We start from the raw sequence: 26,610 nt of genomic DNA on the forward strand, positions 1-26,610 counted from the left end.
ACAGTCTGGCTCTGTCGCCCGGGCTGGAGTGCAGTAGAACGTTCTCGGCTCACTGCAACCTCCACTTCCCAGGTTCAAATGATTCTCCTGCCTCAGCCCCCTGAGTAGCTGGGACTACAGGCGCCCGCCACCACGTCCGGCTAATTTTTGTATTTTTAGTAGAGACGGGGTTTCACCATGTTGGCCAGAACATGGCCTCTATTGCTTGACCTCGTGATCCACCTGCCTCGGCCTCCCAAAGTGCTGGGATTACAGGCGTGAGCCACTGCGCCCGGCCTAGTGTCTCTTTAGGACTGTTTTATTAAGACTGCTTATTTGATAGCAGATAACTATGAAGATACTAACGATACTATAAAGACACAGTGGCAGCTCCCAGCTAACTGGCACTCTGAGCTCTCCTCTAACATTCTGGATTCACAAAAGTTTACTTGCTGGGTTTGCTCATTGTTGATTTAATACTTTGCCTGTGGTTTAAACTGTTAAATTGTTGCAAATTGCTATTCTGTGCAAAAGAAACTTGAACTGTCCTGCACCCCCCAGTTCAGCTCTCACTGCATTCCCGCTCTTCTGCCTGTCCTTTGGCTATTGTTGGACTGTACTCAGGGCTGAGAGGAGGCCATGGGGCTTCTGCAGTGACCACAGGGCTGTGGGAAGGCCACCAGCAAGGGCTGGGGGGCCAGAGGGCTTCTGATCTGTCAGGTGCAGGGTGTGGCGCATGTGGGCTTGTGCTGTGGACAAGGTTTTGCTTCTAGGGGAGAAACCGGCCAAGGCGCGCCAGGCATCAGCAGACCTCTCCCAGAAGGAGGACATTTTGAGAAGATGAAGATGGAAATCGGTTTGATCTCCTTTGTTCCCTTGCTGGGGACAGGGACATCACGGTTTTGTAATAACTGAGGTCTGGGAAAAAGATCGGAAAGAAGGGCAGGTTGGAAACATTGCGTCTTTTGGGGCTAGTAATAGCTGCAGAACAACCCAAATCCGATTTACAACCAAGCTTCCAGGGTGAGTAACTCGATATTCACAAAACCGGGTGACTGTCAGTGATGGCATGCCACGTATCACTTTTGGGAGGGAGGAGAGGTTGCAAAACTAAGCAAACGGTGTGGCACTGCAGCTCCCCCCCGCCCAAGCTGGTGAGTGTTAATATCGAAATCTGTAGCAAAATGTTTGTCCATGACTTGCACCAGTACCTCTCGAAAGGTGCCCAAATATCTAATAAACATCTGAAAAGGCATGCAACTCAATTGGTTATCAGAGAAACGAACTTTTAAAACCAGAAATGTTGTATCACTAGACAGCCAGCGGATTGGCTAAAACCAATGAGACAGATAAGGCCAGAGTTGATGAGGAGGTGGGATGGGGCGTGATGGGATGCTTGTTCCTCATGGTGGCTGTGACCTCACCTCTTAATTTTGGAAAACTTTGGCAATATCTTCTAAAGCGGAGCAAACCCATGGCTTGTGACCCAGCAGCTCTGCTCTGAGGCGTGAACACACAGCCAGGCCCGAGAGTGTCGCCGGAGCCGTGTTCATCAGGCCCGTGTGCCCTGCGGAGGTGGACTGGGTGAACACACTGCCGTATACTTGCCCAGGGGAGCAGCATGGAATGAGCTGCGTGGAGACAGCCGTGCTCCGCCTGGGCGAGCCGACACACACATGCTGGGTGGAAGAAGCGCAGTGGGTCAGCACATGTGCAAGGCCCTCGTAAGTGCAGTGCAGAGACAGGCAGACCTGGCAGGGGGAACAGGAAGGGCAGCTGCCCTGGCAGGAGGCAAAGGAGGCCCAGGGGGCTTCAGGGGCTGGCGAGGGTCTGTTTCTTTTCTTTCTTTCTTTCTTTTTTTTTTTTTGAGAGGGGGTCTCTCTCTCTCTCCCAGGCTGGAGCTCAATGACGCGATCTCAGCTCACTTCAGCCTTGAGCTCTCCTGGGCTGAAGGGATCCTCCCGCCTCAGCCTCCCGGTAGCTGGGACCACGGGCATGGGCCACCACACGTGGCTTTTTTATTTTTTGTAGAGACCGGGTTTTGCCATGTTGCCCAGGCTGATCTTGAACTCCTGGGCTCAAGCCCATCTGCTGGCCTCGGCCTCCCAAAGTAGTTGGGATTCGTTTCTTGATCTGGGTGCTGCTGGTCGGAGTGGATCCTCTCTGGAATTTCATCCAGCCACATGCTGAAGATTTATGTACTTCTCTGTATCTATTACACTTTAACAAAAAGTTTCCCATAAAACCGTGCCATACCAGGTACGGTGGCTCACACCTGTAATCCCAGGACTTTGGGAGGCTGAGGCGGGAGGATCACGAGGTCAGGAGATCGAGACCATCCTGGCTAACACGGTGAAACCCCATCTCTACTAAAAATACAAAAAATTAGCTGGGCGTGGTGGCGGGCACCTGTAGTCCCAGCTACTCGGGAGGCTGAGGCAGGAGAATGGCGTGAACCCGGGAGGCGGAGCTTGTGGTGAGCCGAGATCGCGCCACTGCACTCCAGCCTGGGCGACAGAGCGAGACTCCGTCTCAACAACAACAACAACAAAAAAACCGTTCCATATAAGCTTCCTAAGAGCTTGCATTTTCGGTTTCGTCTGATTCCCTCTGTGAAAAATATGGGCTTCTACAAAACAGCAGACTCAAAAAGCAACAACAACCAAACCCCCAAACCCAGCAGACTGATACCATGTTAAAGCCACACGTTTGTCGATTCCCCTGCTCGGGTGTTTGCACGCCCTCTCCGTCGCACGGCTCCGTGTGCTGGAGACCCCGCGGGACCGAGTAGTCCCCACCCTCGTGGAAGCATGTTCCCGTAATAGCAGAGCAAAGGGATGATGGTCTTCGGAGGAGGGCGCTGGCTCAGGCACCCCAGGGACGCTTTCTCTTTCCGTGTGCTGGAAGACCTGAATGCTTCAGAGCCTAAATTATGTGGGAAAAATGTGTTTGTGTTCCAAAGCTGGAGTGAGATTTCCAAGGCGTGTATGAGGCACTTGGCAAGCTTCACTTGTGCCCTAAAGCACAAAATACCAGGGCTTGGGGTGAATTTGGTGATATCCAGAGCTGGCAGCTTTGTTGGGTCTGGTCACTCCCCAGCCCTGAGGACTCTGGGGAAGGAATGCCTGTCCTGAGCGGAACCAGCCAAGTTCACACATGGCCACCTGCCAGCCTGACCTGTGTGTTGAGCCCCGGCCCTTCTCGATCAGAGAGGAGGTGTCCCGATCAGGGGGAGCACATGGGCTGGGAACTTGTGGAGCCCGGTGTGTATGACTCGCTCCATGATTCATAACAAGGCATTTGCTTTCCTGGGCCTTGGTGACCTGTCTGTGAAGTGGGCACAGGAGCCCAGCTCTTGCATAGACAGAAGGTGAGGGCATGGGGTAGGGGGAGTGGAGCCGTGGGGGTGGCACTAGAAGGATGAGAAAGGACCTATGGCCTCCAGCTCCGGGTTCAGGGCTGTGTCCAGGTTCAGGGGACTGTGAAACGCCAGCAGCTTCTAAAACCTTTGGCTTCTTTAAGAAAAGGCTAATTGCAGAGGATGCTCACTGACGAGGGCGAGGATCAAAGCCCGTGCTGCGTCAGCGTGGTGGCCTGCCAGCTCCAGGCTGCAAAAGTCCCTCGTCATTTCATTTCCTTCCATCCCTGTGGAGCGAACCCTGTTGTTTGCATTTTTTGGATGAGGATACAGGCTCAGGCTCAGCTCACACAGTCCCCGGATGCCCCTGCTGTGCTCCGAGGTTGGCCTGCGTCTTTTGCTCCTGGGTCCTTATGTGCCCTGTCACAGCCAGCCCTGCCTTGGAGAGAGAGGCCACTGGGAAAAACCCCGAGAGCAGCCGGGCCTCACCTGAATAGGACTTCATTCGTTGATTTTAATTTTTACTTACTATTTTTTTTCTTTGTACAACAAACATTGTCTGATAAGGGACTTCACTCTTCCAACTTCAAGAAAGGCTCCTCCTGGGTCTGGGTGCTCCAAGGGCCCCATTGGGCCGATCCTCTGACATCACTTGGTGTGGCTTCCTCGGAAGCTACAGGCCCCTCAGTCCATGGCCCCTTCATGGCAGGCAGTGGACTGGCCAGTGGTGGGCCACTCATTTTTCATACACATTTTTTTTTTTTTTTTGAGATGGGGTCTCGCTCTGTCGCCCAGGCTGGAGTGCAGTGATCTCGGCTCACTGCAAGCTCCGTCTCCTGGGTTCATGCCATTCTCCTGCCTCAGCCTCCCGAGTAGCTGGGACTACAGGCGCCCGCCACCATGCCCGGCTAATTTTTTTGTATTTTTAGTAGAGATGGGGTTTCACTGTGTTAGCCGGGATGGTCTCGATCTCCTGACCTCGTGATCCGCCTGCCTCGGCCTCCCAAAGTGCTGGGATTCCAGGCATGAGCCACTGTACCCGGCCTTTTCATACACATTTGAAGAGGACTTTAAAGTGTTCTTGAGTCTTTCCTGGATAACAAAAGGTATCCGGATGGTGCTGTTCCATCATATTTGTCTCAGGTCTCGTTTCTCCTTGCTCTGCCCTCGTTGTAGGAGAGCCTGGCTCCCAGGCCTGCAGGCCGGCTGTGGATCTCCGAGAAGCCACTGGGTGGGACTTTGTTCTCTGCTGCAGGGGGAAGCTGTGAGGGAGCACTGGGCCCCCGCCCTGAGCGTTAGTACACCGTCCTGCAGGGTCTATCTGAACGCTAGCCCGGTGGGGAGCGGGGCCCAGGCCTCATCATGGAGAGGGTGGGGGTGAGGAGTAAGCCCCCAGGTCTGCACCAGGGTGCCCCAGGACACCCTGGACTGTGAGTTTAGGAGACCTAGGACGCATCCTGGGGAAGTGAGGCAGGTGTGTGGTGTCTTGTTCTTTCCGGGTTAAAACCCACAGCATGACCCGTGGCAGGGATCCCCCAGTTCGTGAGTTCTCAAGGAAGGGGAGCCTGCAGGGTGTGACCCACACCTATCTCAGGAACACAGAGGACAGAGAGGGATGGAGACGGCCTCCCTCTGTGCTCCCGGCCTCTTTCTAGGGAGTGTGTGTTCAGCCCTGATGGCAGCCAAAGGTTTGTGCCAGGCTGGTCCTGCGCCCGTGAGAGGGTGCTGGTCTGCAGAGATTGGTGACAGATGCCCTGGAGGAGGGGAGTGCAGCCACAGGTGTCTCCCAGCGGCTGTGGCTGCGCGTATTGCCAGCAGCAGTCTAGGGTCCTAATACAGTGAGGTGAAGGAGGAGGTGAAGTGCTAATACAGTGAAGTGAATTAGGTGAAGTCCTAATACAGGTGAATTAGGTGAATTAGTGAATTAGGTGAATTAGGTGAATACAGGTGAATTAGTCCTAATTAGGTGAATTAAGTGAATTAGGTGAAGTCCTAATACAGTGAGGTGAAGGTGGAGCGGAGGGCCGAGGAGGGCCGGCCTTCCCTCTGGAAGCAAGCGTGCTGTATGCCCACGCGGGACTGGAGGAGGTGGGTGTTCCAGGTCACTGCAGTTCTTACATCTTTGCTGTGTGTGGGAGGAGGAATTATCTTTGTGCTCTGAAGTGTGATGTATATGAGGGGAGAGCAAAGGGCTGGACTTTGATCTGCCAAGCTGTGTCTCGTGAAGTCAGGTATTCTGCAAGGGAAGCTTTTTTCTTAAGAAACAAATCTCATCAGTGTTCAGGACAAGGCTGTACTGTTCCAACCACCGCAGAGATGGAGGGTTGGAGGTTAACGCGCACAAGTTACGTTTTCATTATAAAAGTAATACATGCTTATGAAAATTAAACACAGAGCCAAATCTAATAGATGATTAAAATTGCATTCTTTACTCCATCCCAAATCCCACTCCTTTTCCTGCAGGGAACCACTGTAAGCGGTTTGTGGTTTATCCTTCTAGAGTTTATAAAAAATACACATAAGAACATACATACACCGACAGAGTTTCCAAAAATGCACCTACGTGCCATGACATCTCTCTGCAAAACCTGACTTTAATTTGTCTTGGGAAACTTTTACTACACGTAGATCTACTTCATTTGAAGAAACACTTCCTCTTCTATGCATGTTCTAAAGAGATACCTGTAGAGACACACACACGTGCATTGTAAGAACTGTCCGTGTGATAGTTCTGGAGCACAGTTACCTGATTATCAGTCTACTAGAACCCGAGTGTGCTTTAAAGACTTGAACTGTGTTTGTGTGATTTGGAAAGTGTCCTAGAGCTGCACTTTTATATTGAGGGGCTGGGCAGGGTCAGAAGCAGCCTGTCCAGGCCAACGCAGCGAGGCCTGTCCGGGAAGATTGCAACACTGGCCCTCACAGCTCCCTGGTCTCTGGGTGACCCCGCCTGGCCCAGATGCCGCCTCGCTGGAAGGCAGACTTTGCCTCCTGCCTGCTCTTTCTTTCTGTCTGTCTGGTGCCGTTCATAAGTTCATAAAGGTGGCAAGGAGGCCCTAGGTGCTCCGTGGCCTGGGCTGCAGACTCCTTTTCCACTCTGGAGCTGCTGTGCTCTGGAACATCCCGCACGGGGTTCCTCCCACTGGAACACAGGTAAAGGGCTCTATGCATGCACATTTCTGCGTGTTTTATTGACCGGGTCATCTGTGTTCATTAGCTAGCAGCTCCCCTGCAGTCCTCTGAAGTGCAGGGCAGCAGAGACGGGGGCAGTGGCTTTCGTCTGACCATGCCTAGTCACGAGGCTGCTGTGTGTCTGTGCGTGTGTCTTCTCTCAGACACTGCCTGCCTGGCACCCCCTTACCTCTTGGTGAATGTAATTCAAAGCAAAGGCTGCCCCTGGAGCTGCCAGGCTGGGCCCCAGCGCGTCTTGCTCTGCTGGTTTGGCATTAGGTCGGGGGTCCTGGTGGAACTCCATGGACTCATGGGCATGGTGGCACTGGGAGCCTAGAGGTATCTTAGTCGTCCTCACAGGCTCAGCTTGAGCATTGCCCTAAGTGTTCATCTCAACACTTCCATGTGAATTGGAATCAGGAGGTGTGTCCATGGCAACACGTGGGCCCGAGCTGGATGGGACCACTGTGTGCCTTCAGTCCAGCCTGCCAGAGTGGCAGAGGATGATGCCGGGGCCATGGGGCAATCCTGGCACGCAAGCAAAAGGTGGGGCACATGTGAGCCACGTCTCCTTTTATTGTGGCCTTGTCTCCCTTCCTCATCCCTCCCAAGTGAGGATGAGTTTCTCCTGAGGAAGGCGCTGGCCATGGCGCAGATCTGGCGAGGATGGCAGGCAGCCCCTATGGGCACCAGGGGTGCTCTGGCCATGGCCGGGAACTTGTGGATTTTCCGTGCAGATGATTGTGTCATGTCCAAATGATGAAAGCTTGCTTTGTTCTTTCCAATCTTTGTTTCTCTCCTTTACTCGTCCTATGCCAGTGGCTGCAGGAAGTGCCCTGAGGAACGGGGCCTCATGCCTACTTCTTTCTTAATCAGTGGTGCGTGGCCATGGACTTCAGCATCTGCTTTTCCTGAGTCTAAATGCAAATCATCCTGTTGCTTTTCTCCTTTTATCACTTATCGTCAATAGTCCTGTTAATTGGTCTTCTATAGTAAACCATTCCTGTGTCCTGGGATAAACCATATGTGGTCATGATGTTTTGGTAAAGTTCTGGCTGGAGTCAGTTTGCAAATGTTATTTACTGTGGTTATTCCATCGCTGTGCATGCACAAGGCTGGCCTTTAACTACAGGGCACTCTGCCTTGTCCCTGACGGTTGCTGCGGTGCCTCCGGTGTTTGCCCAGCGAGTGAAATGCTGACTGTGGCCTGTGAATGAGCACCTCACTGGAAGTTCAGTGAGTGTGTTCTCCTCGGGGAGGCAGACACTGAGGACGTGTAATATTTAGTACTGGCCCCTGCTTTACTGAGTGTTTTTATTGGGAAGCAGGGTTGAATTTTGTTGTGCTGCCTGTCAAGCCTTCTTGTTAAGGAATCATATGAACTTTGTTAGTCAATTTCCTCATAGCAAACCATCCTTGCATTCATGAAACAGATCCACATGGTCATCATGTATGTGTTGACTTTTTAATGTGCTGTTAGCCCTCTTTGCTAAATTTTAAAGAAATGTTTGCATTCATAGTCATATGAAGAGCAGTGGTTCTCAAACCTATGGGCAGTTTACACTCTTAAAAAATTACTGAGGGCCTGGTGTGGTGGATCATGCCTATAATCCCAGCACTTTGGGAGGCCGAGGTGAGCTCAGAAGTTTGAGACCAGCCTGGGCAACATGGTGAAACCCCGTCTCTATAAAAAAATACAAAAATTAGCCAGGCATGGTGGTGCACGCCTCTAGTACCAGCTACTTGGGAGGCTGAGATGGGAGGATCACCTGAGCCCTGAAGGTGGAGGTTGCAGTGAGTTGAGATCACCCCACTGCACCCCAGCCTGGGTGACAGAGCGAGACCCTGTCTCAAAAAAAAATTATTGAGGACCCCAAAGAGATTTTGCTTTTGAGTTGCAGCTATTGTGGTCCTTAACTGGGGTGACTCCCTTTGTCCCTTGGCGGACATTTGGCAATGGCAGGAGATGTTTTTGGTTGGCAGCTGCTGGGAGACAGTCACTCCTCCATCAAATGCACAGAGACCAGGGAGGCTGCTGAATCCCGCAGGGTACAGCCGGCCCCACAGCAGAGTTATCCCATCCAAAATGCCAGGAGTACCGAGGTCGAGAGACCTCTAATATGGTGCTGATATACACTAGGTAAGAAATTAACAGTGAGGACATTTAAAAATATTTAATAATTCATTTCAAAGTCCAATGCATACAAAAAAGTATTTTTTTTCCTGTGTCCTGGGATAAACCAGCTTTTGTAAGGAAAACCCGTAGTTTCCAAAATTAGTAAGGACAGCGGCCCTGTTTTCTATTTTTATCAGTCTCTTTGATGTCTGACCTCAGAGGCCACGGCTGACGTCTCTCTGCCTCTGCAGGCAGCCTGTTGTTGCTGTGTCGTGGTTGAGGCTCATAAAGAAAATTATGCTGCACAAGGCTATGCGCTCATGAAGAAGGCTGTTGGAACCCCCCTGCCTGCGAGGCCTGGGGCCCCCTGGGGTCCTTACGCCACAATTTGAGACGGTGATTTAGACAAATTTCCTTCTTCCCTTCCCTCTGCACTCTTTCTCCTTGTGAATTTTATGTCAGTGTTGCTTCATTAAAGGGATTGGGACGTCTTCCTTCTTTATGTTCTGGGAAAGTTTAATTAATGTTAAAATAGTCTATTCTTATAGGATTTGTAGAATTCACTTGTGAAATCATCTGCCTTTGGTACTTCTGTTAGAGGTAAATTTTAAAAAACTGTTTAATAGATATTTTAATTATTATAATTAAAAAAATTTTTAAAATATGAGATTCCATGTAGAGGTTTGTTTTGTTTTGTTTTGTTTTGTTTTAGAGTTGAAGTCTCAATCTCTTCCCAGGCTGGAGTGCAGTGGTGCAATCTTGGCTCACTGCAGCCTCGAACTCTTGGGCTCAAGCAGTCCTCCTGCCTCAGCCTCCCAAGTGGCTGGTGTGCCCCACCACGCCCAACTAATTTTTAAATTTGTTGTAGGGACGGGGGTCTTTCCATGTTGCCCAGGCTGGTTTCGAACTCCTGGTCTCAAGTGATCCTCACAGCTCGGCCTCCTAAAGCACTGTTATCACAGGCCTGAGCCACCGTGCCCAGTACTCAGATATTTTAATTCTGTAAAAACAAGTCTTTCTTAATTCTATAGAATTCTATAAAGATAGTTCTGTTTAAACTATCTTTTCCATGGCCACACTTTAATTTTTCTCCTAGTAAATTATCCATTTTATCTAGATTTTAAAATTTATTTGCATAGAGATATGCAATTATTTCTGTGAGTTTTTAAAAAATGTATTTTATTTTGATGATTATTTCCTCTTTTGTTTTTTTGAGATGGAGTCTTCCTCTGTCACCCAGGCTGAAGTGCAGTGGCGCAGTCTTGGCTCACTGCAACCTCCAAGTTCAAGTGATTCTCCTGCCTCAGCCTCCCGAGTAGCTGGGATTACAGGTGCGCGCCACCATGCCCGGCTAATTTTTGTATTTTTAGTAGAGATGGGATTTCACCATGTTGGCCAGGCTGGTCTCAAACTCCTGAGCTCAAGCAGTCCACCCTCCTCAACTTCCCAAAGTGCTGGGATTACAGGCATGAGCCACTGCGCCTGACCCCCCGGCCCCGTTTTCTTATTTTGTATATTTTTATTCTCCATTTTCTTGATTAGCTTTTTTTTTTTTTTTGCGACAGTCTGGTTCTGTTGCCCAGGCTGGAGTGCAGTGGTGCGATCTCGGCTCACTGTAACCTCCGCCTCCCAGGTTCAAGTGATTCTCCTGCCTCAGCCTCCTGAGTAGCTGGGATTACAGGCACGCACCACCACGCCTGGCTAATTTTTGTATTTTTAGTAGAGACGGGGTTTCGCCATGTTGGCCAGGCTGGTCTCGAACTCCTGACCTCAAGTGATCCACCCGCGTTGGTCTCCCAGAGTGCTGGGATTACAGGCATGAGCCACTGTGCTGGGCCTTGATTAGCTTTTTTTTAAACTGCTATAAGTAGCTTACTGTTTTGTTGATTTAAAAAAAATTTCAATTCAGCTATTAAGATTAAAAAAATTTTTTTTGCTTTTATATTTATTAATTCCTTCAGTTACTTTGTAATTTTCAACTTTTTAAGTTGGAGGCTTCATTCTCTTACTGTCTGCTTTCATTTCTAAAGATTTAAACTAATCAATGGGTTAAATTTTCCTCTAAAGCACTGCTTTAGTTTTATTAGTATGGTTTCTAAAAATTCTTCAGTTTTTACTTCTATTTTCCCTTTAAGAGGAATATCTAAGAAGATAATGTTTAAATTTCAATGTAGAAAACCCTGTTTTCTGATTTTGTTACTAATTTCTAGGGAATATTGTCTGTATTTTAATTATTACTTGGTATTGGTTGAAAATTTCTTTGCTGCTTAATATATGGGTGCTGTTTATGAATGTTTCCATGGGATACTGAAAAAAGAAAGGTGTGTTCTCTCTTACCAAGTACAGAATTGCCTCTTTCTCCTTATGCGCTGCTTCTTTAATTTTGTTGTTTATGTGTCTGACAGCCTTGTGTGCTTATTTCTTGCCCGCGTGTTCTGTCTCGGGTTGGAAGGGACACGCACGTCTCCTGCCTTCGCATGCTGAGATGGGTTTGTGTAGCATCCCCAGAATTTCTGCTGAATGAAGTGTGTCGGGTTATTTGGTACGAACATATCGAATGACTATATCTGCTCTAAGAATTTTAGTTTTAGCGTTACATTCCTGATGTCTCATTTATTTCATTTGGCCTGATATTTTATTGTCTAATATCAAGATACTGAACCCTTTTTTTTTTTTTTTGCATTTTTCCAGTATATATTTATTTCATGTATTTTTAACTCTGCTGAATTTCTCTGTTTTAGGTCTTTCTCTTCTATCTGTAGAGTTGGGGTTTGTTTTAAGCCAGTGCGAATGTTGTCCTTTTAGTAGGTGATTGGAGGCTTTTTGTATCGGTAGATATGATTGGTGTGTTTGGACCAGGGCTGTGGTCATTTTGTGTATTTTAGGGAGTTGCAGATAAAATACATGCACGTTCGCACACACCGCACAGACGCCTGCATCTTCCCAGGCGTGGTTTCTGCTCTTGCCTCTCTGGGTTTTTGTTTCACTTCGGTCGAGTTTTTGGTGGTGTTGAGCGGATAGTCGGGGAAGTTGGAGTCTTGTTCGTGGCCGCCTCGTGCTCGTGTCTGTATCTAAGATCCTCAGGCTGCTCCTTTTTGGGTAAGGTCTGTTGCTTCTCTAGGAACAGTGACAGTGGCAGAGCCTGTGGCCCCTCGCTCCTGTCCCAGAGCCAAGCTGTTTCCTCTCCCCACTCCCGGGCACCCTGCGGGCAAGTGAGGGGGGCCCACTCTGCCCTGGCCTGCCCCACCCCCCCATTTGCTGGGTTGTCCTCAAAGCACACGGTAAGCACCCCCACCCCCCACACACGTACCGCTGTCAGCCTTCTTGCTCGTCACCTCCATCCAGGGCACATCCGCCCCTCTGGGTGCTGGGAGCCTGTTGCCGGCGCGGTCCCGCTGCTCCTCCTTCCGCTGCCCTGCACTGCCGTGGCACAACCCTCCCTCCGGGTCTCTGCTGAGCCCTCCAGGCGCTCAGGTCTGCCGTCTGGTTGCAGGTGTTTTATAGAGTGCAGCTTTACGCTCCCACCCCAGTCATCTCCACGTTGGTGTCCGTCTGTGTGTCCTCTCTGCCTTTAAATTCTGCCTCTGTGTGACACAGTTTCACAGTTTCTGTGACCAAAACACAGGTTTAGTCGCTTGCTGCTGGCAGAGTCCAATTAACAAGAGCAGGTCGGGTATAAAGAAAGTGACTTTATTCCAAAGCTAGCTTAGGGGAAGAGGTAAAGTGAGGGTACCACTTCGCTTTTGGAGCAGAAAGTGGGCACTTTTAAAGGCGGGGGGATGTGTGGCACACAGGGGAGGAGGCTGGCAGGTGGGGGTCCGCATAACTCGTTTTGCTGCCTTATCTACCGGGTGGTCGAGTTGGCATCTTCACGGGCAGAACTGTGTTGGGGTGTTGTGGGTGTTGTGGGTATTGTGGGTGTTGTGGGTGTTGTGGGTGTTGTGTTGTGGGTGTTGTGGGGGTTGTGAGTGTTGTGGGTGTTGTAGGGGTTGTGGGTGTTGTGGGTGTTGTGTTGTGGGTGTTGTGGGTGTTGTAGGGGTTGAGTGTTGTGGGGTTGTAGGGGTTGCGGGTGTTGTGTTGTGGGGGTTGTGGGTGTTGTGTTGTAGGGATTGTGAGTGTTGTGGGGGTTGTGGGTGTTGTGAGTGTTGTGGGGAGTTGGGGTGTAGGGGGTTGGGGTTGTAGGGGGTGTGGGTGGTGTGGGGTTGGGGTTGTAGGGGTTGTGGGTGTCGTGGGCGTTGTGTTGTGGGGGTTGTGGGGGTGTGGGGGTTGTGGGTGTTGTGTTATGGGTGTTGTGGTTGTAGGGGGTGTGGGTGTTGTGGGTGTTGTGTTGGGGTTGTGGGTGTTGTGTTGTAAGGGTTGTGGGTGTTGGTGTTGTGTTATGGGTGTTGGGGTTGGGGGTGTGGGTGGTGTGAGGGTTGGAGTTGTAGGGGTTGTAGGGGGTGTGGGTGTTGTGGGTGTTGTGTTATGGGTGTTGGGGTTATAGGGGGTGTGGGTGGTGTGGGTGTTGTAAGTGTTGTGGGTGTTGTTATGGGTGTTGTGTTATGGGTGTTGTGGGGGTTGTGGGTGTGGGTGTTGTGGCTGTTGGGGTTGTGGGGGTTGTGGGGGTTGTGGGTGTTGGGGTTGTGGGTGTTGGGTTGTGGAGGTTGCGGGGGTTGTGGGTGTTGTGGGTGTTGGTGTTGTGGCTACTGGGGTTGTGGGGGTTGTGGGGGTTGTGGGTGTTGGGGTTGTGGGTGTTGGGTTGTGGAGGTTGCGGGGGTTGTGGGTGTTGTGGGTGTTGGTGTTGTGGCTGTTGGGGTTGTGGGGGTTGTGGGTGTTGGGGTTGTGGGTGTTGTGGGGGTTGTGGGTGTTGGGGTTGTGGGTGTTTTGGGAGTTGTGGGTGTTGGGGTTGTGGGTGTTGGGTTGTGGAGGTTGTGGGGGTTGCGGGGGTTGTGGGTGTTGTGGGTGTTGTAGGTGGCCAAAACTTTCCAGGTGGAGAGAGTTAGTTCATAACAGCACTTTGGGTGTGGATCAATTGTTGTCTCTAGAGGTAGCCACCTGGTGGCTGAGGGTTCCCCTGGAGCTCCTGAGCACATGGTTAGGTGAGCTTGCCCCATCGGCAGTGTCCAGTGAATGGAAGGGAAAAGGGTATAATTGCATTTCTAAAGGGCTATGTAGGAAGTGGGGAACAGGGGGAAATGGAGACAAGAGAAGAGATAAAAATAATTTAGAAACAGAAAAATGGGGGACACTTGGTTACATTTTAGCTTTGCGTGTCTCTGTAAATCTAGCAATCTGGCAGACTGCTGGATTTTTTTGTTTGTTTGTTTGTTTTTGAGACTGACTCTTGCTCTGCCACCCAGGTTGAAGTGCAGTGGTATGATCTTGGCCCACTGCAACCTCTGTCTCCCGGGTTCCAGTGATTCTCCTCCTGAGTAGCTGGAATTACAGGCGTGCGCCACCACGTCCAGCTAATTTTTCTATTTTTAGTAGAGATGGGGTTTCACTATGTTAGCCAGGCTGGTCTTGAACTCCTGGCCTCAAGCCATCTGCATGCCTCAGCCTCCCAAAGTGCTGGGATTACAGATGTGAGCTACCCCTGCCGTCTGACAGCTAAATTTTTAAATGCTGTTTATACTTGTGATTACTTATGTATTTAACTTTTTTTTTTCTTTTTTTGTCTTAACTTTCTACTTTACCATCACCATCATTATTACTTAACATTCTTTTCCTTCACTTTCCTGCCTGCTCTGAGACTGGGTGAAGTTTGTTTTTATTTCCTGTTTCTCCTATTGCAGAAGTCACACGTCTGTCCATCATTTATATTCTTGGAGTGTCATCCTTAAATGTTGGGATGCATGCTTGACGTCACAAAAGTTTACCGGTGTCTCTATTTTCTTTTTTTTAAAACTTCACTAGTGTGTGGGGTACAGGTGGATTTTGGTTATGCGGACAGGTTCTTTAGTGGCGAATTCTGAGATTTTAGTGCACCTGTCACCCGAGCAGTGTACACTGGACCCAATATAGAGTCTCCATCCCTCACCCCCTTCCCAATTTCCCTGTCCATTATATCACTCTATGTTTTTGCGTTCTCATAGCTTAGTTCCCACTTATAAGTGAGAACAGTTTTTGGTTTTCCGTTCCTGAGTTTCTTCACTTAGAATAATGGCCTCCAGCTCCATCCAAGTTGCTGTGAGACATTATTTTGTCCCTTTTGATGGCTGAGTAGTATTCCGTGGTGTATATGGACCACATGTTCTTTATTCACTCTTCAGTCCGTGGATGCTTTAGGTTGGTTCTGTATCCTTGCAATTGCAAATCATCTTACTGCAAACATGCATGTGTCTTTTTCCGCTCATGGCTTCTTTTCCTCTGGTAGATACCCAAGAGTGGGATTGCTGGATCGAATGGTGGATCTACTTTTAGTTCTTTAAGGAATCTCCATGCTGTTTCCACAGTGGTTGTACTAGTTTACATTCCCACCAGCAGTGTAGAGGTGTTCCCTGTTCACCACATCCATGCCAGCAAAAAATACAGAATGCTTCACGAATTTGCATGTCGTCCTTCTGCAGGAGCCACGCTAATCTTCTCTGCCTCGTTCCGGTTTTAGTACACGTACTGCTGACGCAAGCATGGGTGTCTCTGTTTTCTTCCCAAATAGTGTAAAGATCTTGGAGCCGGGACTTTGGTTCCATGGTGTTTTCACACCGGCTTTCCTGGTGTGTGGGTGCCATGCGGGCGTCTGCATCTCCATGCTTGGAGTCCGCGGGGGGTCTCCAGACAGGATCCTGGTTGTCACCTGAAGCTTGGAGAAGGGACAGGAGTGCACTGCAGGCGGGGGTGTGACCACGTCCGCACCCCTCCCAGAGTGCGAGGCTGTGTCTTTTTAGTTCATTTCTTCCCCCACTGCATGCTGGGACACTCATCATGTCTTCAGCCCTGTGTGTGTGTGTGAGTGTGAGAGATTGTGAGTGTGTGTGTAAGGGTGTGTGTAAAGCGTGAATATGTCAGTGTGAGAGTGTGTGTGTGTGCGTGTGAGTGTTGAATGTGCGTGTGAGTGTGACTCAGGGCTGAGAGGAGACAGCGCAGCTGGGCAGGTGATGCTTGGTGAGTGTGATAGTGTGATGTAATCAGAAACATACTTTGGTCTCTGGCCCTGGCTCTGGGCACACAGCTCCTACAACCTTTAGTGCTGAGTGTCTTTTTGTTTGCTAATGAGGTGACTGTGGCTGGGGCTCCAGGACAGCCTCCTGGGGGACTGGTTGTCAGGGCAACCGACCGCGTGATTAGAGGTTGGGACTCCACCCGTGGACCTCTGGGGAGGGGAGGGAGCCCGCAGAGGTGGAGTGGATCACCAGTGGCCGGTGTTCTGCTCGATCGTGCCTGTGTAATGAGGCCTCCACAGACTCCCTCAAGGACAGCGTTTGGGGGCTTGCAGGCTGCTGAGCACGGGCAGGTTCCCGGAGGGTGGAGCCCTGGCGAGGGCACAGCAGCTCCGAGCTCCCTGCCCCATACCTCACCCTGTGCATCTCTTCATCTGTATCTTTTGTAACATCCTTTATAAAAACCAGTAAATGAGGCCAGGCGCGGTGGCTCACGCCTGTAATCCCAGCACTTTGGGAGGCTGAGGCGGGCAGATCACGAGGTCAGGAGATCAAGACCACGGTGAAACCCCATATCTACTAAAAATACAAAAACTTAGCCGGGCGTGGTGGCAGGCACCTGTAGTTCCAGCTACTCAGGAGGCTGAGGCAGGAGAATGGCGTGAACCCTGGAGGCGGAGCTTGCAGTGAGCCGAGATTGAGATGGGGCCACTGCATTCCAGCCTGGGTGACAGAGCAAGACTCCGCCTCAAAAAAAAACAAAACAAAACAGTAAATGTGTCTCCCTGAGTTCTGTGAGCTGCTCTGGCAAATTAATTGAACCTGAGGGGGAGTCATTGGAAACCCACCCTGTAGCTGGTCGGTCAGAAGCACTGGACGCTCCTGTGCCCCGGACACCCCAGGCCTCGCCCTGTGCTCCTCTCCGCCCAGCTGTCCATCCGGATCCTTCGTAACACCCTTTATAATAAACCAGTAGATGGTGTTTCCCAGAGTTCTGTGAGCCGTCCTAGCAAATGACCAAACTCAAGGAGGGCACCGTGGTAACCCCAGCTTAGCCGGGTGGTCAGGAGCACAGGTCACAAGCTAGGATCAGCATCCTGACCCGGTGGTCAGGAGCACAGGTCACAAGTGGGGCAGTCTCCAGGGCGAGCCCTGGCGCCATGGGATTTTCTGATGCCGAAATCCCCACCCGTTTTGGTGAGCAGAGCATTCTGTGTTGAGTGTTGAATGTGGGGACAGAAGGAAAGAAGAGTTTGTTTCCTGCGGGTGAGACTCTGGGCTGCACCAGGTGATGAGCAGCCCTGGAGCGCTTGTTAGTTTTGTGGTGCCTTTGAAGTCACTTCGCTGGGTCCGCAATCAAAAGCCGGGGTTGGTGGTGGTTCTTTTGTTAATCAGTAATTAGCTCCACACTGTTGATTCTCTGAGCTCTTTTTTTTTTTCCCCAGGGATAAAGCGTTAATTACTTTTTAAACACGATACTAACCTCCTGACAGCCTCCCACCCCAAGCTGGGTGTCTGGGGACGGCGGGCCTGTCTCCCCCACCAAGGTGTGGGGTGCGTGTGGAGAGGATATTTCACAGCTCCCCGGGGGTCACCGTCAGTGTGAGTGTTGGGACATTCTTTTCCTGATTTCTCTGTCTCTCGATGCCATTTTTGTGAAGGTTTAGCAAATACTCGATAGATTGTTGTGAGAATGTGGGCTTCCTTATTTGGGGGAGATTTTTTATAATGGAAAAGGTTTCCTTTTTTGGAAGTCACCTGGGGATGGGGATGAGTCACCCGGGGGCCTTGGTGCATGTGGAGGCCCAGGCTTGTGGGGGAGTCGCACAGAGCACGTGTGTGATGCATTTATCAGGGCCTTTCTCAGCCTGGGGACGAGGAGTGGATGTGACGGAGGAGGCTCCTGTTCTTGTGGGGGTGGCAAGGCGAGGATGGTGAACACATCAGCAAACAGGAAGCGTGGGGGGAAGCGTGCGTGCGAAGGAGTGCAGCCCCCAGGACGCTGGGCCGAGCCAGGCAGGGACCTGCTTCATTCCTCGAAGGAGGCTGCCGGCTTGTGACCCTCCTTAATCCCACCCTCAAGGCAGGCAGCTCGTGGAGGAGAGTGTCCCTGGGACCCTTCTTAACCCCACCCTCAAGGCAGGCAGCGTGTGGAGGAGAGTGTCCCTGTGTCCCTGGAAGAGAGGCCTGCATGGCAGGGGGCACAGAGACGCTGGGCCTGGGTACCCCCCCGGCACAGGCTGTGACCTGTGACCAAAGGCTGAAGGCTGGGCTGGAGCCACCTGCTCTGTGGGAAACAACAGTGTGCTCTGGGCTTCCACGGGGTCTCCCAGCTCAGGGGCTGTGGCTCAGGAGCCACGTGCCAGGAAGGCACTCCGTCAGCATAGGGGCTGCCATGAGGATTGGCTGCATTTTTTCGCTGTGTGATGTGACTGGCTGCCCAGTGGTGGTGGCAGAGCCGGCCTGGGGTCTGGGCATGGGGCGCCTGTCCCCAGCAGGGCGGGCTCTGGAGTGCGAGCGTCTGTTCTGTGTCAGGAGTCCCTGTTTCTTTCTCCCCACGCTCACACAGGGTTTTTAGACTTTGTGAAGGGTGTGCTTCCCAAAGAAAACCAGCTGCAGGTGTCTGCGCTGGCACAAGGAGAAGAAACCCAGAGAGCACTGGGTTCTTTCCTAGAGGGGGATGGAATCCAGGCCGGGCGTGCCATGAGGCTCGCAGCCTCGGGGACCTGTGCCCACCAGCACACCACCAGTGCCCAGGGCTCCTTGTGCTGCAGGAAGGGACACTGGCATGAAGTAGGGGGTGGGGGGAGTCGCCGTCTGGGGGACACTCCATGTACCTCCAGATTCATGCACTCGGGGACCGGGCAACGCCTGGGGAAGCAGCCTGCGCTGATGTCAGGATCTATAGTTTAATACTCGTTAGTTTGTCCCCTGTGAAAAGGAAAAAAGATTTTCTCCCTACTGCACTCTCATACTCAACACAGAACACTTCTGCCGTGAGATGCGTGGATGTTTCCCCACAAAAAGTGCTCCAGGGCACCCACCCAGGCGCCCTCCAATTCCATTGAGTTCTGACGCGTCAGATCCCCCAGGGCCAGGGCCCAGTCCCACAAGACTGCCCCACTGTCAGATGCCAATCCCAGGTTGTGACCCATGACCCAACTGGCTGGAAGCTGGGGTTCCCATGATGCCCTCGAGTTTGAACATTTGCCAGGACAGCTCACAGAACTCAGGGAAACACCAGCTGTGTCTGCTGGTTTCTGGTAGAGGGTGTTACGAAGGATCCAATGGACAGCCAGGGGGAAAGGGGTACAGAGTGAGGCCTGGGGGATCCTGGGTACCAGGGCTTCTGTCCCTGGGGAGCTGGGGTGCATGGGCCTCCCAGCATGTGGGTGAGTTCACCACCCTGAAGTCCATTGTACAAGAGTTTTGAGGGAGCCTGGTCTCCAGCCCCTGTCCTTCCTGGAGGACGGCAGGGGGCTGGGGAGTGCTGTCGAGGGCCCCGCAAGTCTCCTGTCACTCAGGTGGGATTGAAAGGGCTTGTTAGGAGTAACAGTAGATGCTCCCATCCCGTAGGAAATGTAAGGGTTTTTTTTGTTTTTTTTTTGAGATGGAGTCTCGCTCTGTTGCCCAGGCTGGAGTGCAGTGGCGTGATCTCAGCTCACTGCAATCTCTACCTCCTGGGTTCATGCCATTCTGTCTCAGCCTCCCGAGTAGCTGGGACTACAGGCGCCCGCCAGCACGCCTGGCTAATTTTTTTGTATTTTTTTTTTTTTTTTAGCAGAGACGGGGTTTCACCGTGTTAGCCAGGATGATCTCAATCTCCTGACCTCGTGATCCGCCTGCCTCGGCCTCCCAAAGTGCTGGGATTACAGGCGTGAGCCATCACGCCGAGCCAGGAAAATGTAAGGTTTTAAGAACTTTGTACAAGAACCAAATAGAATAAAAGATGCTCCTGTCACCCTTCCCACTCAGGAAATTACAAGGAATTTATGAGCTTTGTGTCAGGAACCAGGGACTAAGACCAACAAATACCTGCTGCTTATCACACAGCTCCCCAGGTCCGCACCCGTGAGGAGCAGGCTCTGCCTTTGCAAGCACTTTCACGAACAGCAGATCCGTCTTCCTCCTGTTAGCAATCAGGCGGTCAGGGTGGCGGCCACTTCCCTGCCATGCCGCAGAGACCCTGGCCTCCTCCGACATCATGCTCCGGCCCCGGCTTCTGTCCTAGCTGTGGCTCGCTGGTCTCAAGATGGCTGCCTTGCCCCGGCTGTTTCATCTGCATTCCAGGCAGAAAAGTCGAGAAGGGCACGCCTGGGCTTTTCTTTTGAAGACTCCCCCTGAGCCCCACCCCGCCGCAAGGGGCCTGGGCTGTCACCCTGTGGGCTGAGTCCAGGGCTGCCGTGTTGGAGAGGCGTGTGGGAACGTGCGTTTTGGGATGGCAGCCTGAGCCTCCTACAACTTGGCAGAGTTGTCAGGATTTCAAGCCCTGTGTGTCTTTGACCTTTTACCTGAGCTGTGTGAGAAGAGGCATTTTCTTGTTTCTTTGCGAGTCCTTCCTCACTGCACTTCAGCCAGGGCGCCGACACATGGTCGTTCGACTTCTGGCTTGGCCTCTTTTGTGAGTGTGGGGCCTGGTCATATCCTCTTGGTCAGTGTCTCTGTGATGATGAGAACGGGAAGACGGCCACGGCGCCCACCCTGGCAGGACTCTCTCCCCTCGCTGGCGCTGGCTCAGCTGCCGTGAGCGGCCGCAGGCACTGTCCCGGGCCCTCCTGTGGTTGCTCCCAGCCACGCTGCTGGCTGCTTCTGCCGTCCTGGCTTGCAGAGACTCTGGGTCATGGGGGGAAGGGGGCAGAGTCCTCCTCCCTGCTCGGGCAAGAGAGGATCCAGCAAGATTTCTTCCTCACCACCCTCCTGCCCCTCCCAGTCTGGGCAGGCAGATAAAAGCCAGGGCCCCACGCTTCTGCCACCTCCTGCTGCTCACACACTCCAGCCAGGGACCTGCCCCCTGGGTCCAACAAGGTAAGGACAGCAGGGCTGCCCCTGAGCAGAACTCTCTGTCTTCCCCGGCTGACTTTGAGGCACCTGAGTCATTGTGGGTAGACAACAGGGGGAGGGAGAACGGGAGCTTGGGGTCCTGGTGTCAGACCCCGTGCCGTCTCCAAGTCTGTGCCCTCTGGGCTGGACTCTTCCTCAGCCCCAGCCCCAGCGCCTCCAGCTCCGCTCTGTCCCCTCAGGGGGCATTGACCCCTTGTAGCCCCGTGGCTTGTTGCCCCTGCACCCCGTAACCCTGTGTTGACTTGGGCACCTGTGACATTCGTGCATCTGGCCTGCGCCTGTCTCCAGCGCCCACATTCCCACACAGAGCTCTGTCAGGGCGTGCCACAGCAGGACTCCCAAGTCCACTCCGCCTTCTCCGTCAGGGCAGGCCAAGCCTCGTCTGCTGCAAATGTCCTGGGAGTAACAAACCCAGAGCTGGCCTCTCTGGTGTGGTGGCCGCCGGCGCCATGTAGCTGGCTGCCCAGGAGAAGCGGCGAGGCCCATGTGTGAGGCCCTGAGAGCTGGAAATAGGTACTGGATTTCAGTGTCCGATGGAGAAGGCTGTGATATTTTGGATATGTTGGATTAGGTAAAACACATCGTTAAAGTTAATTCCACTTTTCTCTGTGTTTTTACTGTGGCCACTGGAGCATGCAGTGGTACGGTGGCTGCGGCTTGCCTTCTCCCGCTGGGTCAGCACCAGGGTACAGGTCATCTGTAGACTTTTGCCTGAGACACAGACGCCTGCTTGGGACATGGACTCCAGCCCCTCAGCCCTGTCCTCCAGCAGCGGTGAAATCTGGAGTGTTCTTGAGTAACGTGCTGGCGCCAAGGGGCTGCTGAGCCTTCGCTCTGCCGTCCTTGGCTGAACGAGCTGTTTCTCTGGGGACCACGTCAGGTAACACGTAGGACAGCGGGGCGGTCCAGCAGGGAGGGCGTGCGCATCTGTGTGGCAGGACTGGGGGTGATTTTATCCGGGATCCCCTGGGGTGGCCCAGCGTTGGCTCGGGTGTTTCATTCTCACAGAGAACAGGCAGCTTCAGGGGCCATGCGTGCACGAGAGGAGCCCCCAGCCCCCACGGCGCGATCCTGGGTTTCCATGCTGCGGCATTTAAGAAAAGAGCTCTGTGTCATGCTGCTGGGGTCACTTCCGTGAGCTACGCTGGCCTTTTTTTTTTTTTTTTTTTTTTTTTTTAATTAAAAGGGCTGGGCATAGTGGCTGATGCCTGTAATCCCAGCACTTTGGGAGGCCGAGGTGGGTGGATCACTTGAGGTCAGGAGTTCAAGACCAGCCTGGCCAACCTGGCAAAACCCCGTCTCTACTAAAAATACAAAAAGTTAGCTGGGCGTGGTGGAGCATACCTGTGATCCCAGCTACTTGGGAGGCTGAGGCAGGAGAATTGCTTGAACCCGGAGAATTGCTTGAACCCAGGAGGTGGAGGTTGCGGTGAGCCAAGATTGCACCATCTCACTCCAGTCTAGGCGACAGAGGAAGACTCTGTCTCAAAAAAAAAAAAAAAAAAAAAAAAAAGAGACAGGGTTTTGCCATGTTGCCTAGGCTAGTCTCAAACTCCTGATCTGCCTGCCTCAGCCTCCCAAAGTGCTGGGATTTCAGGCGTGAGCCACCAGCCAATACCAGATTTGAACAGTGGTCAGTCCTGGGGATGGAGACGGGGTGAGGGCTGAGCGTTCCCTTCTGACCAAGTACCTCGTCTTGGTTTAAAATTTTTACAGCAAGGTGTATTACTCTCTTTTATAAAATATCATCAATTTACAAAATCTTGTATTTTTAATTTTTGTGGGTACATAGTAGGTATATATATTTATAAATTTACAAAATCTTTAAAAAAGAACCCCACAGAGTTAAAAGTTGGAGTGTTTTTTGCTTGAAATGTTCTATTGCAGCTGAAGGACTGGGTGGGTCTGTCTCCCCCAGGCTGTGAGGCTGTCAGGGCTGGTGCTCCAGGTTGATTGGAGGGCTGAGTTTTTGTTTCTTCCCAATCCATTGAGACCTGATTTTAGAAGTTAGCAAAAGGAAGCTCTGTGTCAAGTGCCCGGCGCCTCTCTGCTCTTCCGGTCTTAAATCGCAGCAGGCTTCTTTCCAGCTAGAGGCTGAAGTGTTCTCAGCTGATGGGAAAACTCCTTTCCAGTGAAGATGTGAGATAAGCACTTTGGTTGGGTTTTGATCCTTGGCTCCTATCTATGGGAGCAGTGACTTTGTGGTGAGATGGCTTGGGTTTTGAGTCCTGATTCTGCTACTGATTTGCTGTGTGGCTTTGGGCAAGCTGCTGAACCTCTCTGTGCCTCAGTCTCCTCATCTGTAAGGTGTAAGGGCTTCTGTGAGGAGCGAATGTGTGGGGCCACAGAGCTGCCAGGTTGGGCCTGGCCTGCAGAGGGGCCTGGTGAGGGCGACCGACGTGCCTGGGGACAGGTACCCCAGCCTATAGGAGGCCACACAATTCAAGTTAGAACGCCTTGCCCCAAATTCTGGAACTCTTTCTGTTGGTGTTGGAGGAGAACACACCCTCCCTCTCCAAGGAGCTGGGCCTGTTGCATCCTGGCAGGGCTGACGTGGCACCTGCTGCCCCATGCCCCGGGAAGCTGAACCAGCCGGACGCAGCTCCCGGACGCAGCAGAAACGGAATAACCACTCGGCCCACCGGAAGCTGTGATCCTTGCTGGACATGGAAGTCTCTGCTGCACAATAAGAAGCGACGGTTTCAGGCAGGCCAAGGGCATGATGGTTTCAACTCCAGCCACAGGGGCCCTCTTCTCCGGGGCCTGCAGGTGTACCCCTGCCCTGAGTTCGACACGGTCACTGTTTTGAAAATGCCTGCTGAAAAACGCTGACACAGTGTTAAGGAATATACACACAGGCAAGGTGGCAAGCCCCGTCATTCCGGGGGGCAGCCGAGTTCTGTTTCCCCACCCCCTCACCCCGAGGGAGGGAGTGAAATAGGGTAAGGTTCACCAAGACATTCTGCAGACCAGCGTGGGCAGCAGCACTCTGGAGGGGTCAGTGCCTCCCACCTGGGGACAGAGGCCTCTGCTTCTCCCAACCCGTAGGCTGCAGTGATCCATGCAGTTCACTGCTCTGTCTGAAGGTTTGACTTAGGTTTTAAGTGTTTTTACTCAGAGCAAGCTGATACATGCGCATTTTAGTAATCGTGATAATTGTTCCAACAGATTTCACGTCTGAAACTACATCTTGTTTAGAAATCACTTTCCATGTAGGAGTTTTCCTTCTGGGATGCATTTCAAGCTGGGGCACTCGCTACTGGAAACGTCATCGGATTTACTGAGGAGGGTGTGTTTGCGTGTGTTTGGCTACCTACGGATACTACAGATAAGGCGCTGTCTTAATTTTGTTTCACAATGAGCTGAAATTTATCCCCACGCCAATCCTCTTTTTGCCCTACGGAGTTTGTGCCTTGGCCCCACCCTAGGTGGCTCCGGCAGGTTCCTCAGCTGTGTGTACCCACCACCCCCACCTTGTCTGCATGTGACTGTGACTGACTTTAGGAGGCCACACAATTCAGAAAGCAGAGTGTGCAACCCTGGCCAGACATACCATATTTTGAAAACTCTGTGCATTCTCGTTATTTCAGTGTGAGGTGCCTGAGTGGCAGGGCCCCGATAGCCAGTCCCCTGTAACCTTCAGAAGGAGGCCACTGCTCCCGTAGTGGGTGCCTCATGTGGGTGGGGAGCTCTGTGTGCCCACCTTTCATGGAAGCAGGGCATGTACAGCCGTGCGGCGGCAGCAGCAGCAGCGTAAGATGGTTCCGACAGGCTCCAGAGCACAGGAGACGGGCCTGGCTCTGGGCCACATGCGGGCTTGTGTGCTTTGTTTGGTTTGCATAGTAACCCGCGCCCTGTCCCCATGTGGATTGGAAGGACACTCTGTCAGCCGCTCCCTGCCATCACCACACACTCCTGGAGCCTCTGCCACCACGGCCCGTGCTGACCCCAGAGCGAGTCAAAGCCAGGAGCCTTCCCACGGTGGGACTTCTATTTTTATGTGTGTCCTTATTTGTTTATTGAAAGATGTGAAGGGCAAGTGGGATTGGCACACAGAACAAGACGGTGCCGCCTGCTGGCCACAGCAAAGCCACCTCCCCCGGTCGCCGCTGTCCTGGGCAAGGCCTGGTCCCTGCAGAACCGGACGCGGCCTGCCAGAGCCAGTGTGCGTGGCAGGACAGGGGATACCTGCAGAGGCTTGGCCTGTGGACGCTGCTCCTTACTGGGATGGAGGGAGAAGGTGCGGCCCGCATTCCTCAGGCTGGAGGGTGGGCAGGATGGGCAGCAGGGGCTGTGGGGCCCGTGAGTGCTGGGCCTCGACCCTCTCTGTTGAGGTCCTGCCTGTGTCACTGGCCTGGGGACAGCTCCCGCCTGGCTGAGTGCCGAGCTAAATCCAGATAGACAGGTTGGTGAGATGGCGCTCCCAGCGAGCTCACAGTGTCTCATTAACCTCATAAATGCAGCGGACACTGTCTGGGCTGCAGGTGACAGATGCGTTCTCTGGAGCACCGACAGCCCAGGCGTGCCGGAGAGAGAGGACTTGAGTGACTGTCCTCCTGGAACCCAGGGTGCCTTGTCCCGGCACTTCTGTGTGCATCATCCAGCCCCGTTTTCACGTTCAGGAAGTCACGAATCCACAGTGTCTTTGAAGAAAGGGGAATAGAGTTATCAACCGTCACTCTACGGAGAGTCTAAGGCAGAGAGAAGTTGGGTTCCCCTTCCACGGTTCCCTGCCCCCGGGGACACAGTTATGGGAGGTCTCAGGGCAGAGACGCCGCACGGTGGGGTAGGGGGCTCTGGTGCCAATACCAGTGCAGCCCGGTTCCCTGTCCTGGGCCTGCTAGTGACTTTGTGGTCCTGGGCAGGATTATTTTCAGAGGCAGTGGAGCTAGCGGGGCAGAGCTATGCTGAGCGCTGAGGGATCATTTGTGTAAAGCACCTGCCACTGAGTGTGACCTCAGGGTTGCCCGTGCGACCTCAGCGTGGCCCATGGGACCTCGCTGTGGTGTGTCTCAGCAACATCATCTTTCTTACTGTCCCTGTTCTCTGGGCCTCTCTCAGACCTTGGGGGCAGCAAGCTCTGCCCCGTGAACTCAGAGGCTGCAGCTCCTGATTGTGGGTGTCCACAGTGGGCAGGCCTGGGGGGGTGAGGGTGGGTGGGTGTTTCTGTCGGGATGAGGGGAAGGCGGGGATGAGGTGGGGGTGCACACCTGGGCTGAGGGGAGCAGAGGGAAGCAGGGCTTGCTGGCACATTCCCAGGGGGCTGCTGTAGGGGCCAGTGTCCCCTCCTGGGGTGGCAGGAGGTGGCTCCTCACGGTGGCCGGGGTGGCCCACAGCAGGCCAGCGTGTGGTCCTCAAGCTGCTGGTGACAAACGCAAGGGGCCTGCTGCCCTGTCCCCTCGGGCAGGCGCCACCTCCTTCCTGCATGTTCCTGTTCCGCATTACGGATAGTTTTTATGGCCCCCCCCACGTGAGATCCTGGGGCAGGGGCTGTGGGGGCTCCAGAGTGGGGGTGAACGCACGTCTGAGGCTCATCAGGGACTCAGTGTGGGGCCCTGGGGTGGGTTTGCTGTTGCCTTTTCTCGAGGGCCCCGTGACTGGACAGCCCAACTGCTCTCCAGGTCAGTTTTCTTGTCCAGACCCGGGGTCAGGGCGGACACTGGACGAGGGGGAGTGTCAGTGAGGGAAACAGAGACCTTTTAGAAATGATGTCACACTGACACCTGCGTGCTGGTCCTCCCACGTTCCCCGCATCTGGTGCTAGTGACGTCCCACTGCTGGGGTGAGGGAGGTTAATCACACCTGGAGTTTCGCTCGGTCACTGGCATGAGAAAGGAAATGTGGAA

General features: G+C 52.7%; 1 protein-coding gene and 1 non-coding gene across 4 annotated transcripts in view; one reads left to right on the top strand and one right to left on the bottom strand.

Moving 5' to 3' along the window:
- The window catches only part of AGPAT3 (1-acylglycerol-3-phosphate O-acyltransferase 3), a 121,955-nt gene that overhangs the window by 40,853 nt on the left and 54,492 nt on the right, over positions 1–26,610 (top strand). The window contains exon 1 of one of the 3 annotated variants that reach the window (XM_034947980.3): positions 21,653–24,745. The exons of the other annotated variants lie outside the window; for them this stretch is intronic. The gene's annotated coding sequence lies outside the window, so the exon portion shown is untranslated. Of the gene's footprint in view, positions 1–21,652; positions 24,746–26,610 lie in introns of those variants that run through there. 3 annotated transcript variants of the gene reach the window in all.
- Positions 15,128–15,234, bottom strand: LOC112438111 (U6 spliceosomal RNA). Its single transcript, XR_003026594.1, has one exon. It is a non-coding gene; the product is annotated as a U6 spliceosomal RNA (small nuclear RNA).

Source organism: Pan paniscus, chromosome 22, assembly GCF_029289425.2.
Source record: "Pan paniscus chromosome 22, NHGRI_mPanPan1-v2.0_pri, whole genome shotgun sequence".
Taxonomy (NCBI): domain Eukaryota; kingdom Metazoa; phylum Chordata; class Mammalia; order Primates; family Hominidae; genus Pan; species Pan paniscus.